Source organism: the organism of the source record quoted next, unplaced genomic scaffold (assembly GCF_019419815.1).
Source record: "Pyrus x bretschneideri cultivar Hongxiangsu unplaced genomic scaffold, Pyrus_bretschneideri_v1 Contig35, whole genome shotgun sequence".
Taxonomy (NCBI): Eukaryota; Viridiplantae; Streptophyta; class Magnoliopsida; order Rosales; family Rosaceae; genus Pyrus; species Pyrus x bretschneideri.
Window position 1 is genome coordinate 5,079,129 of NW_025999668.1, and position 11,064 is coordinate 5,090,192.

The window sequence follows — 11,064 nt, forward strand, 5'->3', positions numbered from 1 at the left end:
GTTGTAAACTAGAAGCCTTCTAATTTTTTTTTTTTTTTTTTTGGATAAATAGAAGCCTTCTAATTTGGTGGCGTTGGAGAATCCTTTTAACCATCCAAAACATGGATCTAAGGAGCCAAGAAGCAAGAGGAGTTTATCCATATTCATGGATACAAGAAGCAATGAGCAAAGGAACGAGGACCTCACTTTGGGTGATTATTCTTCGCTTTTGCAAAGAAGATCTACAAAAGTATAAAGTCACCTCTCTTTGTTTTGAATTTGAGTTGAGTCTTTGACTAACAATTACTAGGCTTTGAATTTTATGAGTTAAGTTTTGTTTTTGGTGCATATAAGCATGCTAGAGCCTTTAATTGTCAATTACATGTATGTGTGTTGCTCATATGAACTTAGTTTATCAAATTTTTCCTTCAAGACCAACTTCTATGGCTTGTGTGGTTTCTCGTGCCAATCACACAAACGTTATGCAAAAAGAACTTACACATTGCATTGCATGATTGACAATTAACAACACAATAGTGTTATAACCATGTCATGAAAGTTTTTATGCAAAGTCACTTGATATGCCGCAACAATTAGTAAACAATATTAGAAAGACCTAGAGGAACCCATGAACCCACAATTCATTCCAATCCAGTAAGTAGCTCATGCATCATTTCTCCTCAGCAAATGTCCTTTTTGAAAGGTAGACGAATTTCTGATTGCATTGGTCTAGTTTCAGAATGGTTCAATTTTATGGACAAAAATGCTTATGGTGGTAACGTGAGCATAAAAGTTGATATTGTTGAAGCTTTTGATACTTTTAATTGAAGTTTTCTTCTTCATGTGCTTTCTAGCTTTGGCTTTTCTCGAATATTTGTGGACTCAGTGCATGTTTTAGTTTTAGTATGGTCGGCTCGACTTTCAATTTTAGTAAATGGCACACCACGTGGATTTTTCTCTTGCTCTCAGGGTGCACGTCAGGGAGACACTCTTTCTCCACTTCTTTTCTGTCTAGCAGAGGAAGCTATGAGTAGGGGTTTATCTTTGCTTTTTTTGCTGCCCTCCTACCCATGTGTTATATGCTGATGATCTTTTTATTTTTTTGTCGTGGAAGTGTTCGATCTCTTTGTGCTCTTCAAAATTTGTTGGATAAATATGGTTGTGCATTGGGACAACTTATTAATGCAATGAAGAGTACTTTTTATCTCGGCTCCACCTCTGCCCATTTTAGAGCACAGGTTTCGAGATATCTTGGCTTTCGTTAGGGTACCGTTCATTTTACATATCTTGCGGTACCCATTTTCCGTGGTAAGCCAAGGAGAATTCACTTTCAAGTTTTGGTAGATAAGGCTAAAGCTCGCCTATCAGGTTGGAAAGATAAACTTCTCTCAATGGCTAGACAATTTTAGTTGGTGCAGTCTATTTATCAAAGCCTGTTTCTTTATAGTTTCTCAGTTTATCAATTGCCGGCATGCCTTTTAATGCATCTTACTGCTTGTGCAAGGAAATTTCTTTGGTAAGTAGACCTGGCTTCTCGACAGTTGGTAAGTGTTGACTGAAGTATGGTGACCTAATCAGGAAGGTGGGCTTGGTCTTTGTGATTTTGCTTCTTCAAACTTGACGGCTTTGCTTAGATTCGGCTGGGATGCTTTACAATCCCATTCTTTATGGGGCTTTTTTGCTCGTTAGCGTTTTCCTCTTGCGCCTTACAAAAAACAAAATATCTACTTATGGTCTTCTATGTGGCATGGTTTAAAGCATGCCTTACTTATTTAGAATAGTAATAGTCGTTGGATTATTGGTGATGGGAGGTTAGTTTCCCTTTGGTTCGACAAATGGTTAGATGACCCAATTATTAACTCTTCATTATCTCCAGTCAGTTCACCTATAGCTCATCCTCAAGTTTTAGATGCTATTGAATCTCAAAGTTGGTCTTGCCATATTATTTTACAGATTTATTCTCATCTGTGGTTGAACAAATTTTACGTATACCTTTGCCTTTAAATGTAGAGGACGACAAATTAATTTGGAAACCACCACCTACTAGGAACTTTTCTTTTTCTTTTGGTTATCATCTTATTTGAAGGAAACATAATGATTGTACTTGGGCTAAGCTTGTTTGGTGACATTTTGTTCCAACTTGACAATTTATTTTAGTTTGGCGGCTTTTCACGATAAGCTTCCTACTGAGGGTACTCTAAAATGGCGTGGTATTTCTTTGGCATTCATTTGTCACTTATGTCATAACTCTGAGGAATCTGGTGCTCATCTTTTCTTTGGCTGTCGAATATCTAGGCAACTTTGGAGGTGGTTGCATGTCAATTTAGGATGTCTATGTTAAACCCTTTCTCATCAGTTGCATAATCTCTAGATTTTTGCAGGTCTTTCTACTATTTCAACTATTTGGAAAGCTCGAAATAAGTTTATTTTTTAGGGTCAACCAATCTCCTTTCATCGTCTTTGCATGTCTATCAATTCCGAGGTCGTTCGTATTGGGAAATTTATTCTTGGTTACTCTCAAGGTTTGGACACTCGTATCATTTCTTCTCTTGGGATTCGACCTATCCCTAGCAAGGCACCTACTGTTCTTCTGCGCTTAGGTTTTCTCTTAATACATATGATTTGTCTAAAGGAAATCCTGGTCCTGCTGCATGTGGAGGAGTTTTCAAGGATTTCCATGGTCAATTTCTTGATGATTTATGCGAATGGATTGGGCATTGCAACTTTTTTTTTTTTGTAGAATTATTAGCAATTATTATTAGTGTCGAGTTTGCATATTTGCTGGGTTAACATTGCCTTTGGTTGGAAAGTTATTGTTCTAGTGTTATTGCTGCTCTCCAATCAACCGATTTTGATCCTCCTTGGCCTCTTCATACATAATGGCCTACTTGTCAGGATCACATTCGGAATATGACCTTCTATGCCTTTCACATATATCGCAAAGGAAATGTTGTTGCGGATAAATTTGCTAACATGGGCTTGCCTTCTCTAACTTTGGTGGCATGACTTCCCTCTGCCAGCGGCTTATGCTGCTTTGTTTTCAGATTATGTTCGCTTGCCTAGCTTCCGCTTCTCAAACTAATGTGCATCTCAACATGCAAGTATGTCTCCATTTCTTGTTTTTTCCTAACCTTGTGGTGTCATTTGACTTGTTTTGTAGGTTTTGCAGGTTTTTGACCTTTTAGGTTTCGCTTTAGAGGGCTTAGGTTTCATGCCCCCCCCTTCTTTTCCTTGTATCGTTTTTGTTTTCGTTTCTAGAGGGGTAAGGTCTATGTCCCCCTTTCTTATATATTCATGTTGTTTTTCTCCTTTTCTTGGTATAATGAGGGATAAGGTTTATGTCCCCTCTGACTAGGTGTAACTTTTTATTTTATTTTGTTATCCACAAAATATCCCTCATGCCATCCAGGTTTTCTAAAAATAAGAAAAATTAACTAGCTCATATGCAAGCAAAGTATGGGCTTCCCATGTGCAGGAACTGGAATTTACTCATATTTGGCAGTTACGTAGTTTGATACGAGGTGCCTCCCCATCGGTCAATATGTTCACCCACATGATGTTGAGTATAATCCTTCTTAAGGTTCAACAAAATTATTGTAACTATCAACCAATATAAATAAAAAATAAGCAAAATACTAGATAGATCACATGTTTTATTTTTATTACATTGGTGTGCCGTATTGTGATATGACAGTACGCATGCCACGTTTTGTAATCAGTTATCTTATTAGATGTTGATATCACTTTCCATATCATATGGTACATCAATGTAGTATAAATATGTGGTCTCTCCAACAATACTCAAAAAAATAAAAAGTAATGTTGCACTTACCACCTTTTTCATACAATTGTATCATCTCTCTATAGAAGTAGGGTTCATCAACATATATGTCTCATCTCTATTAAAAAAGTGATATAAATATGGTATGAAAAATATGATAAGAGTAGCATTCACAAAAAATAAAATCTTAAAGTTAAATAAAGTGAACAAACATAGGAAATTTGAAAGGTACTGTTAGCAGTTCAATCCCACGAAAAACAGGGGGAGGTCTTAATCAACATAGATGAGACATACAATTCATCTGTCAAGTTCAATAATGTTCGTTAACCACAGCTTAACATAAACAAGCTTCATCATGCATAAATATGGAACTTTATGAACCAAAGTAGGCAGCACAAACATGATTTGAGCGAAAAATGACACTCTCTCAACAGACTGAATGGAATTGAGTAAAAACAATCTCATAACTGATGAGAAAGATCATGAAAATTCCAAGTTATCCCATTAGTGTTTATGACAAGATGCCATGAAGAACGTCAATACTCTGCAGAGCTATTCTCACAAATGTTGTGTACAACATTATTATTCCTGGTTACTTCCAAATAAAAGCTTTTCAAGCACTGCAAATCACCATTCAGCTTTAATGTGTCCCATCAGTCTTCTACAAAGGCAAAACGATAGTAATAAGTGCATCGGTGGCCCTGGCGACGGAATTTATGGCGTCTCTTCGTTCTTTCAATTATTTCAAAGCTTCCCGGCCCTGTAGTCCTGTACAAAGATGTATGATGTTTTATCAGTTCCATTTGGTGGTTGGGTGGGAAATGAATATCAAACTATTCGTTCCAAATGGTCTAAACCTAATTGTATAAAATGTGAAGCAGAGGGCAAGAGGTGTAGATTGAAGAACAATGGCACTAAGAGAAAAACTTAATTTGTTCATCGGAGGAAACCAAATAAGGATAATGCGTGTAAATCTTATTTCGCATGTATTCTGCTCATGATGTTTTTAATGATGATTATTGGTATATTCTACTACGTGTTGTGATTTTTCTGCTTTCATCTAATTAGCGGCTTAGATATGTGGCAAAAATATTAGTTAACTTCGGGAAATGATAGTCTAATTTACGCAACTGTCTTTTGCAGGCAAAACAAAAACGTTTGGGGCCGTATGGGTTGCGTAGGACTGGTCTTTAGCTTGGTTCACTCCAGGATTATCTTTCCTGAGTAGGTAGAAACAACTCTTTCCTTGATTGGGATAAGTTGCAAGATATTGCCATTGGCATTGCCAAAGGAACCAAGGATGTGATCAATGAATCCTCCATTTCGATATCAAACCATAATGTTTTGCTCGAACATAACTTCAGGCCAAAAATCTCTGACTTTGGCCTGACCAAGTTATGTTGCTATTAAGGATAGAATTGTAAATACACCTACAAGGGAGAATACTTAGAGGATAAGGAAACTTAGTTAGTTTTGGTTGTTTTTCTTTTCTGTTAGTTACAACAGTTTATGTAAAAATACTTAAGTGTAATTTTATTCAATTAAGAAATGGAAAATACTTTTCCTATTATGGTATCAACCGCCAATAGTCTTACAACACCTTCTCTCCTTCTTCGATCCTCTTTTCCCGCTTCTCGCTGCACCGCTTGAACTTCTTCATCTTCTCTGATCAAATCGATCGATTTTTTTATCTTGATCGTGACTTCTTTTCCTGTTGATCACTGTTTGTTTGTGATTTCTTCCTTAAATCTTTAACCATGGTGGTTTCTGCATCTCCCTCTTCAGAATCGGATTCTCCTGTTCATCCGTTTCTCGATGCAATCCTTAACCCTAATTCAGTGATTTCTTTAATTACGATCGAAAATATTGGATCTATGGCTCCAATCAAGCTTACCACTACCAATTACCTCACTTAGAGTGCTTTGTTTGCTCCGATCTTCCGCCGCTACAATCTTACTGGTCTCATCGATAGAACTATGGCGGCACTGCCCAAATATCTTCTTGATTCGTCAGGAAATCGAACTGCTACTATCAATCCAGCCTATGTTGCTTGGTTTGAGAATGATCAAAACATTCTCATCTGGATAAACTCAACTATCTCTAAATCTCTCATTCTTTACACCATTGGTGCGACTTTTGCTTGCGAACTTTGGACGAAGTTAGAATCACAACTTGCCTCTGCATCGCAATCTCACATTCACGAGCTCCAATCTCGTCTTCATAGTATTGTTAAAGGTGAATCAACTACGGCTCAGTACCTCCAAAAGATAGAAGAAATTACAGATGCACTTGCTAGTGCTGGAGCTCCAGTTGCAGATTCAGAACTTATCTTAGTCACTCTTCATGGATTACCTCCTGAATTTGACTCTTTTGTGGATGCCATTCAATTTCGACTTGGTTCTACAACCATTGATGAATTGCACGACTTATTATTAAGCAAAGAGATTCAACTCACATATCGGAAACATATAGTTTTGGTTGCACCATTTTAAGCCTATAATTCCCCAGCTAGTATTCTTCCCTTACCTGTGAATCCTACTTCTCAAGCTTTTGTTGCTCATCGTACCTCTCAATTCACCAATCAAGGTCGACCCATGGACCGGAATTACCAAAATCAAAATCGTGGAAATCATCAAAATTATGGCAACTACCGCTTCAACAATGGCAGAACCAACTACTCACGTAACAACACTCAAAAATTCAATCGTGGAGCTTGACACAATTACTCTTACAACAAGAAGATTTTGTGTCAGATTTGTAGCCAATTTGATCATGAAGCATGTGATTGTCCTCATCGCATGGATCCGAACTATGGTGGTAAATCTTCTCACTCTGCTTTGGTTGCAAACACCTCAAATTCTACATCTTCCTGGATCGTAGACTCTGGAGCAAGCTCGCATATGACAAACTCTTATGCCAATCTTCATAATCCAGAACCATATAATGGCCTGAGCAAGTGTATATTAGAGATGGCAAATGTTTGCCTATTCTCCACTCTAGTTCTTCTTCTTTACATACTCCACATAATTCATTTGCAATGAAACATGTTTTACATGTCCATAATCTGAAGCATAATCTTCTTTCTACGAATCAATTTCTTCTTGATAATTGGTGTTCAATGCATCTTTATCCTTTTCACTTCACTGTGAAAGATCTTTCTTCGGTGAGGATGCTTTTTAAAGGTCCAGTTCAACATGGCTTATATTCTTTTCACTCATCATCATCATCTTCTGCAACTCCTCAAGCATTCATTGCCTCTGTTAATGCTCCAATGTATCTTTGGCATCAAAGATTGGGTCATCCATCTGCAAAGATCATGAATAAATTGTCATCTCAGTCATGTATTTATGTTTTCAAAGGTTCAAATAAGCAGTTTTGCTCAGATTGTGCACTAGGGAAATGCTTTAAGCTTCCATTTTCTAGCTCCAAAATGTATTACACACAAGCCCTTAGAACTCATCCATACAAATGTATGGGGACCATCATCCACAGTTTCTCATCATGGGTTTAGGTACTATGTCATATTTATAGAACTATACTCGTTATTGTTGGTTCTATCCTTTAAAGTGCAAATCTGATGTACTCTCTACCTTTTTGAAATGGAAATTACTTGTTGAAAAGTCTCTGGGAACAAATATTATTGCCTTAAGATCTGATTTTGGTGGTGAATATGTTAGTACTATTTTCTCTCAGTTTCTAACTGCAAATGGTATTCAGCATCAACTTACTTGTCCTCACACCCCTGAGCAAAATGGGTGTGCAGAACATAAGCACAGGCATATAGTTGAGACTGCTCGGACTCTCTTAATTGCATCTAAAGTTCCTCTTATGTATTGGGTAGAAGCTTTTGCTACATCAGTTTATCTCATCAATAGGCTCCTTACTATTTCAAGAACTTCTCTATAGCAGTCTCTTTTTAACAGAATTCTAGACTATAAGTCTCTCAAGGTTTTTGGTTGCTGTTGCTTCCCATGGTTAAAACCTTATACATCTTCAAAACTGGAGCCTAAGAGCAAAGCATGTGTTTTTTTGGGGTATAGTCTAAATTATAAGGGTTATCTCTATCTTGATCCAACCACTCACAGAATCTATATTTCAAGACATGTCCTTTTTGATGAGTTAAGTTTTCCCTACCATTCTCTATATTCTTCACTTTCACAGCCTGTTACCTCTACAATATCTCCATCTACCACTCCCTCCTCTCTCACCTTTCATCATTTTCCTTCCACCCCTGCACCCATATCTAATCCACCCACATCAGTACCATTCTCATTTACTTCATCTTCTAATCATATCTCTACCTCAGACTCTGTTCCCACATCAAATCCTACAACCACATCACCCTCCTCTTCACAGACACATCTTCCTATTAATAGTCACCCTATGCAGACACGATCAAAGTCTGGCATTTTTTAACCAAAAGCTTTCACTACAACCAAACACCCTGTTCCCTCTCATCTTGCAGTTGATTATGTTCCTAAAACTTACCTTCAAGCTTTCAAACATCCTCATTGGTGCACAGTAATGCAAGAAGAGTTTAATGCTCTTCTCCAAACTGGAACTTGGTCTTCCTAAAACCTTGTTGGATGCAAGTGGGTCTTTAGAATCAAGAGGAAACTAGATGGTTCTATTGACAGGTACAAAGCCCGCTTGGTTGCTAAGGGGTTTCACCAATAAGAAGGTTTGGACTATACTGAAACCTTTAGTCCAGTTGCCAAACCGGTGACAATTCGACTGCTTCTTACTCTTGTGACTCAGTTTGATTGGTTTCTCAATCAACTAGATGTCAGTAATGCTTTTCTACATAGCATGTTCACTGAATCAGTGTTTATGCAACAGCCCCCTGGCTTTGAAGATCCCACAAAACCAAATCACGTTTGTCACCTACATAGATCCCTTTATGGCTTAAAACAAGCTCCTCGAGCTTGGTATGCCAGACTTCATCATGCCTTGCATTCTCTTGGGTTCACAGGTTCTCAAATTTATTTGTGAAAAGATCTTCATCAGTGGTTTTCATTCTAGTATATGTGGATGATATCTTGGTGACTGGTCCAAATTCTGTAGCATGTCAAGAAGTAATAAATCAACTCAGTGCCATGTTTCCCATCAAGGATCTTGGTCCACTTCACTACTTTCTTGGTATTGAAGTCAAACGATCATCTTCTGGTTTCTTTATCTCTCGAACTAAATACATTTTGGATCTCCTAACCAAAGCCAAAATGGAAGGGGCCAAACCTTGTAGCACTCCTCTGAATACAACCAAACGTAATCACTCTTCTCCTCTTCTTGACAATGCTTCTGAATATCGGTCTATAGTTGGAGCTCTACAATATTTAACCTGGACCCGACCTGATCTTAGCTTTGCAGTCAACTTGGTCTGCCAATTCATGAACAATCCACGAGTTTCACATCTGCAAGCAGTCAAACGTATTCTTAGATACGTAAAGGGTTCTATTGATATTGGTTTATGGTTTTCCAAGAGTTCTACAACTCCATCTCTTAAAACATTCTTAGATGCTAATTGGGCAGGCTGCTCATTGGACAGAAGATCCACTGGTGGTTATTGCATCTTCTTTGGCAACTCTCTCATTAGTTGGAGTGCTAAGAAGCAACCTACTGCTGCTCGCTCTTCAATAGAGGCTGAATATCGATCTTTGGCAAACACGGCTGCTGAACTCACTTGGATATGCCAATTGCTCACTGACATTGCTTATCCTCTTCCTTCTTCTCCACAGTTATGGTGTGATAATGTCTCTGCAATATCATTAGCAAAGAACCATATCTTCCATGCTCAGACTAAGCACGTTGAAATCGATTATCACTACATACGAGAAAATGTTTTAGCAAATCAAATCTCTGTGCAGTTTGTTTCTTCACAGGACCAGGTTGCTGACATATGTACAAAATCTCTATCCATACCCAAATTCCTGTTTTTGACAGCCAAACTTCATCTGAGGGTTCCACAGTTTCGTTTGAGGGGGGATATTAAGGATAGAATTGTAAATACACCTACAAATGAGAATACTTAGAGAATAAGGAAGCTTAGTTAGTTTTGGTTGTTTTTCTTTTCTGTTAGTTACAACAGTTTGTGTATAAATACTTAAATGTAATTTTATTCAGTTAAGAAATGGAAAATACTTTTCCTATTAGTTGCAAGGATCAAATCAGTGTTAATGACTACAGTGAGGGGGACCATTGGATACATTGCACCCAAAGTGTTTTCCAGGAAAATGTGTCTTACAAGGCATATGTCTGTAATTTTGGAATGTTGCTGCTTGAGATGATAGGAGGAAAAAAGAATATTGGTTCAGCAATAAAGGACATGACAAATGAAATTTACTATCCAAAATGGATTCATAATCTTCTACAGGAAGGAGATGACCAGCGAATCGATATTCAGGAAGAAGGGAATGTTAAGATTCCAAAGGAACTTCCAATTTTAGGGCTCTGGTACTTCTAGTGACATTTGGTGAGTCGTCCTTTCATGAAAACGGTGGTCCGGATGTTAGGAGGAGAAAACTTGACAATGCAAGCATCCCTAAAAGGCTCCTACAATTAATAGCAATTGTTGAATTAGAGTAACATGTATATGTATAGGCACCAACACAAGTAGTTCTTAGATGAATCCAAGCCCAAACAATTACAGATGACAATTTTTCATTAAATCACTTTAAATTAATAATTTAATTAAGGAGAAATTAGGTTCTCATTCTTCCCTTTACTACTCTATTGATTAAAATCCTATTCATTATCAATTTTTGGTCAAGGTCTTTAGGTATAACATCATTAATTATTTCAATAATAAAATATTTTTTTATTTCTAAATATACTCATTCAATGTTAAAAATGTTACAATTAGTATATTTATATTTATGACTAAATTTTTTTATCATATATTTTTTGAGTTTTAGTTTGTACCCATTTTTAATTTGTAATTCTTTTCTAATTTGTACCAATTTTCTTTTCAGTTTTAATTTGTACCCATATAGTAATTTCTTTTGTGCCCATATTTTTTAAAGTTTATTTGTATTTGTACCCATATTTTTTTTTATTTGTACTTTTTATTTTGCAAAATGTACCCATGCTAATTATATATACCCATTCATGTAAAACTTTCTAACCTTAAAATGTACTTATTCTTAAATATACCAATTTGTTATATGTAAAATGTACCCCCTTTTTTATATAAAATCTATTCAATTTTTTTCTAATCCATTTTTAAAACTTAAATGGGTACATTAATTCTTTTTTCTTTGATTTTAAAATGTATCCATGTCAAGTTTAATCGAAGAAATTTACTAATG